This window comes from Vipera ursinii (assembly GCF_947247035.1).
Source record: "Vipera ursinii genome assembly, chromosome: 2".
Taxonomy (NCBI): domain Eukaryota; kingdom Metazoa; phylum Chordata; class Lepidosauria; order Squamata; family Viperidae; genus Vipera; species Vipera ursinii.
In genome coordinates, this window is record NC_139513.1 from 16,747,763 (window position 1) to 16,756,094 (window position 8,332).

The following is an 8,332-nucleotide window of genomic DNA, read 5'->3' on the forward strand; positions in this document are numbered from 1 at the left end:
TGTGGTGTGAGCTGCACTGGATTCATTTCATTAAGGTGCAACTGAAGATGCTTTAAGGCTATTTCTTTATTATAGCAATAGCAATTAGAATTATATGCCACTCCAGAATGCTTTACAGCACTCTGGGTTTAGAGTGTTTATTGCTGTAAGCCCTCTGAAGTTACCTTGAGTTTCTTAATTTCTTACTGTAATAAATAAAAATACACACATACATATTTAGATCCCGCCTTTATTACATGTACAAATAACTCAAGGTGACAATCAGTCCTAATATAGATCCAAGCTCGCTTTCTCTGGCCCAGCACGGCAATTCACCTCGACTCTGTGAAAGGAAACAACCACACTGATGCAGAGAAAGGAAACTATGATCTCTTCCCTCATGGTTGATACTAAGACACGTTTGACGAAAAACAATAAGGCAAAAAATTAAATGGTTAATTTAATTTTCAGCTGGGCTTCCAATGAGAGAAGAGAAACAAAATTCAAGATTCCTCTACAGACATCAAAATACATCAAAACATAGATATTTATATCCTACTTTATTATATATATAGAAATATCAAGGAAGCAAACATACCAAATATAGATGCATGTTCTATACTGTAATTTACTATACTGTAAATATACTGTTTAAATAGTATACTTAAATATACTATATATATTTATATAGTATAGTAAATATACTATAAGGGACGCGGTGGCTCAGTGGGTTAGGATGCTGAGCCTGTCGATCAGAAGGTTGACAGTTTGGCGGGTCGAATCCCAAGTGCCGCGTAGCAGAGTGAGCGCCTGTTACTTGTCCCAGCTTCTGCCAACCTAGCAGTTTGAAAGCACGTAAAAAATGCAAGTAGAAAAATAGGGACCACTACGGTGGGAAGGTAATAGCGTTCCGTGCGCCTTTGGCGTCTAGTCATGCCGGCCACATGACCATGGAGACGTCCTCGGACAAGCGCTGGCTCTTCGGCTTTGAAACGGAGATGAGCACCGGCCCCTAGAGTTGGAAACGACTAGCACGCATGTGCGGGGGAACCTTTACCTTTTAAATATACTATACAATAAATATACTATAACTATACACTATAATATACTTACTATACTAATTTCACTAAAATAATCAGACAAGAAATTAAATGATTAATTGCTCAGCTGGGTTTCCAGCGAGAAACTAGGAACAAAATTCATAATTCCTCTACACACATCAAATTTTGTCTCAAGTGGAATTTCTTGTGCGTGTTAAGGAATTTTGTGCAAAACAATCTTTATGTGCAATCTGGGTACTGAAATGGTTACTCCCCTATGTGTAATCTTACATGATTTATAAGGCTAGATCTAGTACTGAAATCTTTCCCACAATCTGGACACTCATACGGTTTTTCTCCTGTGTGAGTCCTCTGATGTTTCACCAGATTGGAATTATCCTGGAAACTTTTCCCACAATCCGAACACTCGTACGGTTTTTCTCCTGTATGAGTCCTCCGGTGTCTCACCAGGTTGGAATTCTGACTGAAACTTTTCCCACAATACAGACACTCATATGGTTTCTCTCCTGTGTGAGTCCTCCGGTGTATCACCAGGTCAGAATTCCGTGAGAAACTTTTCCCACAATCAGGACATTCAAAGACTTTCACCCCAGTATTAGTCCTCTTGTGTCTCACAAGATTGGTGTGCATGCTAAATCTTTTGCCACATTGAGAGCACTGGTAGAGCTTCTCTCCGTTATGGGTCCTTCCATGAATCTTGAGGAAGCTTTTTTGAGTAAAGCTTTTACCGCACTCCAGGCACTCATATGAGTTTTCTCCTGTGGGAGTCCTCTGGTGATTCACCAGGTAGGAATTCTCACTGAAACTTTTTCCACAATCTGGACACTGATAGGGTTTTTCTCCTGTGTGAGTTCTCTCGTGTATTACCAGCCTGGAATTCTGACTGAAACTTTTTCCACAATACAGACATTCATATGGTTTCACTCCCGTGTGAATTCTCTGGTGTGTCACCAGCTGAGAATTCTGAGTGAAATTTTTCCCACAATCACAACATTTATATGGTTTCTCTCCTGTGTGAGTCTTCTGATGTTTCACCAGGTCAGAATTGTAACTGAAACCTTTCCCACACTCTGGGCACTCATACGGTTTCTCTCCCGTGTGAGTCCTCTGGTGTATCACCAGGTAGTAACTCTGACTGAAACCTTTCCCACAATCTGGACACTTATATGGTTTCTCTCCTGTGTGAGTCCTCTGATGTTTAACCAGGTCAGAATTCCAAGTAAAATCTTTCCCACAATCTGGACACACATATGGTTTCTCTCCGGTGTGAGTCCTCTGGTGTTTCACCAGGTAGGAATTCTGACTAAAACTTTCCCCACAATAACGACATTTATAGGGTTTCTCTCCAGTGTGAGTCCTCTGATGTTTCACCAAAACAGATTTCCAAGAGAAATCTTTACCACAATCAGGACACTCATATGGCTTCTCTCCTGTGTGAGTCCTCCGATGTTGCACCAGGAGGGAATTCCAACTGAAACATTTCCCACAATCTGGACACTCATATGGTTTCTCTCCTGCGTGAGTCCTCTTGTGTCTCACCATATCAGTGTGCATACTAAATCTGTCACACTGGAACCACTGGTAGAGCTTCTCTCCATAAGGATCATTCCATGAACCATAAGGGAGCTATTCTGAGTAAAGTTTTTGCCAAACATTTGTATCGCGTTCAGTGGGTGGAACCTCTCATTCATGTGATTTTCCCACATTAGGCAGTCTGTGGGGTTCTTTCAATATTCTTGGATATTCTTCGATTCTTGAAGAGGCCAAAAATGTTTCTGATCTCTTACTTGGAGGTTCTTTGAGTCAAGTCACTTTTACCTCCCTGAAAGGCTTTAATTAATGCCTGCCCATTTTGGCTATCCAAAAGACCTTTTCCTTCCCAACAATTTCCAGTTATTTCCACTTTTTTAAAAATCTGGACATTATCCCTCTTGACATTTCATGTAATACTCTATTTTTCCCAGCTCAAATACTTTGACCCTCACCTGATGAGAAAGGAGAAGAGTTTTCAAACTTTCTGCAGGAAGTGGGAAAGGTTTTGATTTGATGGTTTCTTTTTCATTTTAATAATACTTCTCATTCTCTGTTGTGCAGAGTGCTCTTCTTGGCATCCTCTTTATCTGTAAAATTCATGTTAACAGGTTAGTCTCATTGTTGTTTAAAAAATGGGTACAGGACATGTGAAAGCAGCAAAAAATACCACCCCATATATTAGAATGAAAACATCAAAATTCTAGTTTAACTTCTAACATTATTTGTGATTCATTTGGCAGATAGAAGGCTAGCAAAATCCAAGTTCAAATATTGATTCGATTATAAAATTCTCTTTTTTGGCTTGGGTAGATCACACACACAAATATGCCCACAGAAATAGACACCTAACTATTTATTTATTTATTTATTTATTTATTTATTTATTAACAATACAATATAAAATTAAAATAAAATTAAATTAAGTCTAGCCCCCAAAAATTAAAATCACAATTTAAAAACATTAAAATCCCTCAGTCCAGACCAGATAGCTCAAAGAGCCAGGTTTTTAGGTCCTGGCAAAATGAACGAAGGTCGGGGAGCAGTCCGGAGTTCCGTTGGCAGTTGATTCCATAGGGCAGGCGCACCCACAGAGAACGCCCTCCCCCTGGGGATCGCCCGTCGGCAATCCTTGACCGGTGGTACCCTGAGGAGGCCCTCCCTGTGGGAGCGCACAGGACGATGGGAAGTTGACGCCGGCAGCAGGTGCTCCCTTAGATAATCCGGGCCCATGCCATTTAGGGCTTTATAGGTCATCACCAGCACCTTGAATCTCACCCGGAGGGCAACTGGAAGCCAATGCAACTCGCGCGGCTGCATTCTGCACCAGCTGAATGTATGTATTTCTGTGTAAATATGCATGTGTATTTGAATTAGAATAAAGCTGGAAAGGACCTTGTAGATCTTCTAGCCCAGGGGTAGGCAACCTCGGCTCCTTTATGACTCATGGACTTCAACTCCCAGAGTTGAAGTCCATGAGTCATAAAAGAGCCGAGGTTGCCTACCCCTGTTCTAGCCCAACCCCTTGCTCAAACAGGAGACTCTAAGCATTTCAGAGGAGTGGCTGTCCAGTCTCTTCTTAAAAACATCCAGTGTTCAAGCACTCACAAATTCTTAAGGCAAGCTGTTAAGCTGGTTGATTTTTCTCACTGCCAGGAAGTTTCTCTTTAGTTCTAAGTTTCTTCTCTCCCGGATTAGTTTCCACCCATTGTTTCTTGTCTCGCCTTCTGGCACTTTGGAAAACAAGCTGACCCCCCCTTCTTTGTGGCAGCCCCTCAAATACTGCAATACCGCTATCATGTTCCCCCCTAGTCCAGACATGTCAAACACAAGGCCCGGGGGCCGGATCCAGCCCGCGAAGTGGTTTCATGCAGCCCGCGAAGCCATCCTGGAAACACTGAGAGAACGGCCCCCGCTGTCTTGGCCCTGGCCCAGAGACCCTCCTTCTGCCAGACCCTCAGATCTGTCCCACTCCTGCCCAGCCCCCCATAGGCACCCTTGATGCGAACGATGTAGAGCTGGCCATGCCCACCCAAGTAGGCCATACGCACTCCAGCTGCGCCCACCCAGTAGGCCACGCCCACCCAGGCCACACCCACCCGGCCCCTTGAAGGCAACCGCAATGCTGATGCCGCCCTCAATGAAATTGAGTTTGACACCCCTGCCCTAGTCTTTCTTTCATGTAGACGGGCCATACCCAGATCCTGCTTCGTATGTTTTAGTCTCCAGGCCTTTAAATTTTAGCCTCTCCCATCTCCCAGCAGAAAATTACAGGCAGAAGATTTAAGTCAAGGCAGCATAGAGCCTTGGTGGAGCAGTGGGCTAATGCCTCCTTAAAGTAACACCAGCTGCCTGCAATTAGTGCAGGTTCGCATCCCACCAGGCTCAAGGTTGACTCAGCCTTCCATCCTTCCCAGGTAGGTAAAATGAGGACCCAGATTGTTGGGGGCAATTAAGCTGACTTTGTAATAATGCCGCTTGGTGTGTGTGTGAAAGCCCTAATAAGCAGGCATATACATAGAATGAAGGCTACTGCTAAGCTTGTAAGCCGCCCTGAGTCTTTGGAGAAGGGCGGGATATAAATGGAATTAAAATAAAAAAATTAAAAAAAATAAGCTGACATGTTTGAGCCTAGTTCTATCTCTGGTTTTTGCACCCCGGAGGAAAGCAGGCAGCCCTACTCGCTCCCCTCTGCTTCTCCGACCTGCCCTCCGCTCACCTTCCCGCTGCTGCTTCGACCCTGGGAGGAGCCCGACTGGGTACCCCAACGCCTCCATCCTCCCATGGATGACCCGGAAGAGGAAATTCCTCTGCCGTTCTCCTCTCCTCGACGTCCTTTCTAGCAATACTCCATTGTTTTTACTAGTTTCACCTCAGCTGCTTCCCCCCTCCCCCCCCCCGCCGAAGCCGCTGTTAGACCGGCGGTTTTCCAGGCGCTCTTTCTTGTGCTAGAGCTCCCCCTAGTGACGTGGAGGCTGCAAAATATGCTAATTCCGTCTCTGGCGTTTCTAAGAAGTTTTAATTAAGAGCCGTTTCCCTCTCTTAGCGACCGCATCCATAACTCACATCCATCACTTTTCTCCAGGACCATCTAGCCTTTGACTGTCCTTTGGGGTCTCGCAGGGAAAGCCTTCGTGGTCACCGCAACTGAGCCAGGAGCTTCTTTTGCAGGAACTAAACCAGGGGTAGGCAACCTTGGCTCTTGTATGACTTGTGGACTTCAACTCCCAGAATTCCTGAGCCAGCCATGCTGAGCCATGCTGGCTCAGGAATTCTGGGAGTTGAAGTCCACGAATCATAAAAGAGCCAAGGTTGCCTACCCCGGAACTAAACCAATGGAAAGCATCCGTGGGGGGAACACAATGAGCCATCAAGGCAACAAGAAAGTGCACCTCCTTTTGAGGATCATTGGAGAGTCTTCCAGCCAGTTCTTTGTCTTCGGGGTGGAGGATAATGCCCCAAAACTACCTTTGCAACTGAGGGAAGATTTAAGAGTGAAGCCTGACCCTACTTAGCTTCCCAAGATTAGCCAGGTGCTCCATCATAAAGGTTGACGAATGTCTTGTTTGTATGTGCAACCTTAAACAATTGCCAGCTTCATCCCATTAATAGAACTACAGGTAATCCTCATTTTACAACAGTTTGTTGAGTGACTGTTCGAAGTTACAACAGCACTGAAAAAAGTGACTTATGGCCAGTTTTCACATTTATAAGAGAAATTTGGGGCTCAGCTGTGGTTGTAAGTCGAGGAGTACTGGGAATGAAATACGGGACAAAACCTTGAATGGCGCACCCACATTGCTTCCAAACACATCCGGATAGGAGACATTTTTCCATCTGCATTCTTGCAGGGCCTAAATCTCACTAGAGAGGTTTGAAACAAACTTCTGGTGTGGCTTTAAACATTAATCTTACTAAAGGTGTCCGGAGTCATGGTGACTCTGAGAAGACCCTCCCTGTGGGAGCGCACTGGACGAAGGGAACTTGATGCCGGCAGCAGGTGTTCCCTCAGATATCCCGGACCCAAGCCATGTAGGGCTTTATAGGTCATCACCAGCACCTTGAATCTCACCTGGAGGGCAACCGGAAGGCAATGCAGCTCGCGGAGTAGAGGTGTTACATGGGAGTATCGGGAAACCCCCATCACAACTCGCGCGGCCGAATTCTGCACCAGCTGAAGCCTCCGAGTGGACCCTCTCTCCACAGAACTGGTCTCTGGTGCCCAAAAGGTTGGGGATCTCTGGACTACAGTATTTCCACACGATATCTTATGATTAAATTTCTTCTGATGCACCAATCGGACATATAAGCTTCTTGTATCCATATTTTTCCTAATTGTCTCTTCTCTCTCACACACAGTAAAATTTCCATAATGGATACTTGAAGTACTCATTAAAATCCATGAGATATTAATAGGAACCACTACCATTGGAATCTTCATTGTTTTCTCATTCAAATGAGAACATATCCAACAACTGGGGTATCCTGATTTCCTAACATAAAGATATTTCAAAGCTAGCCAAACATTGGTTGATTTGGTATCCATGACTTCCATATCTACATCATAAAAGGATTCATTACTCTTTGTAACAGCGGTAGCAGATATGGTAGAAGGAACAGGAGTGGCTTACAAACATTTTTTAATTTATTGCCATCTCCACCCTTCATCTGAATTCATCTTAACCTGCTGCTTTAATTTATTACTGGTGACAATAATCACTTCATCCCATGAACACAATCTATTAGCAGTATATATTAATATATACTGAGGGGGCCACTGTTTTCTTAAATGGTTAACTAATTGCTAATTAAAGCCTTGAGAAATTACTACTTTACCTTTAATTTCTGAGCTGCATTTACATCGTGTTCTGGAATCCATTGGAACTCACAGAATTGCATTGAAAGTAGGCCACATAATAACAGTAATATTCTCATCTTTACAATTTTCTAAGTGAGGAATATTACAATAACTATGGTAAGGGCCTCAGTCAATGCAATTATAACAACAAGCAATAATACATTTGCAAGTACAATGAACCCACATCAGGAACCAATGTCTCTTTCAGCTTCTTCTTCTCCCCAAACAAAATATTTCTCACTTGAAACAGTACAAAATCAGAATCCCAATTGCAATTAACAAACCCCAAATTACCTAAAAATGCCAAGATTCTAACATCGGCTATAATAATTTTAATCTAAAACTAATAACAAGGCCCTCCAAATAAAAACTCAAGAGTCCAAATATATAACACATGGGGGGGGAAAGGACGGTTCCTACGTTGTTTAAGACAAAGAACAAAAACTCAGAATCAATGAATAGCGTATCTCTACTAAAGCAAATTCAGTAACAGGGCAGCTGGTGATTTCGGGTGTCACTCCATGGGTTCTCTGAAGGAGCACAGTTCAGAGGAAAAAGTCCTCTTTAATACACAAAAGAAAAGAAAAAGTAAATCGAAAGTTTGAAACTTCTATCCAGGCATTTGGTTCTATTAAACGGCAGCCGTAGGCCTAAAGCCTCTGTCACATCTTGAACAGTCCAAAACGGCAGCAGGTGGATCTACAGCCTTCGGTCTTCAGTTTGATATGGATCAGTAAATAAGAAAAAAAAAATAAAGAGAAAACTCGAGAGGAAACAAGGCAGTGCTTGAGGGTGAGTCAACTTTTTTTTTATTAAAGAGTTTTACAAAAACAAAATTTTACAATATATCCCCAAATCCCTCCCACCCCAAACCCACCCACTTCCCCCCCCCCCACTTCCCAGA

General features: G+C 43.4%; 1 long non-coding RNA gene across 1 annotated transcript; it reads right to left on the bottom strand.

Moving 5' to 3' along the window:
* Positions 1-211: 211 nt before the first annotated feature.
* LOC310636972 lies at positions 212-5,437 on the bottom strand. Its single transcript, XR_014491847.1, has 3 exons — positions 5,290-5,437; positions 3,026-3,160; positions 212-322 (listed from the first exon to the last, which is right to left on the bottom strand). It is a non-coding gene; the product is annotated as an uncharacterized lncRNA (long non-coding RNA).
* Positions 5,438-8,332: the final 2,895 nt, after the last annotated feature.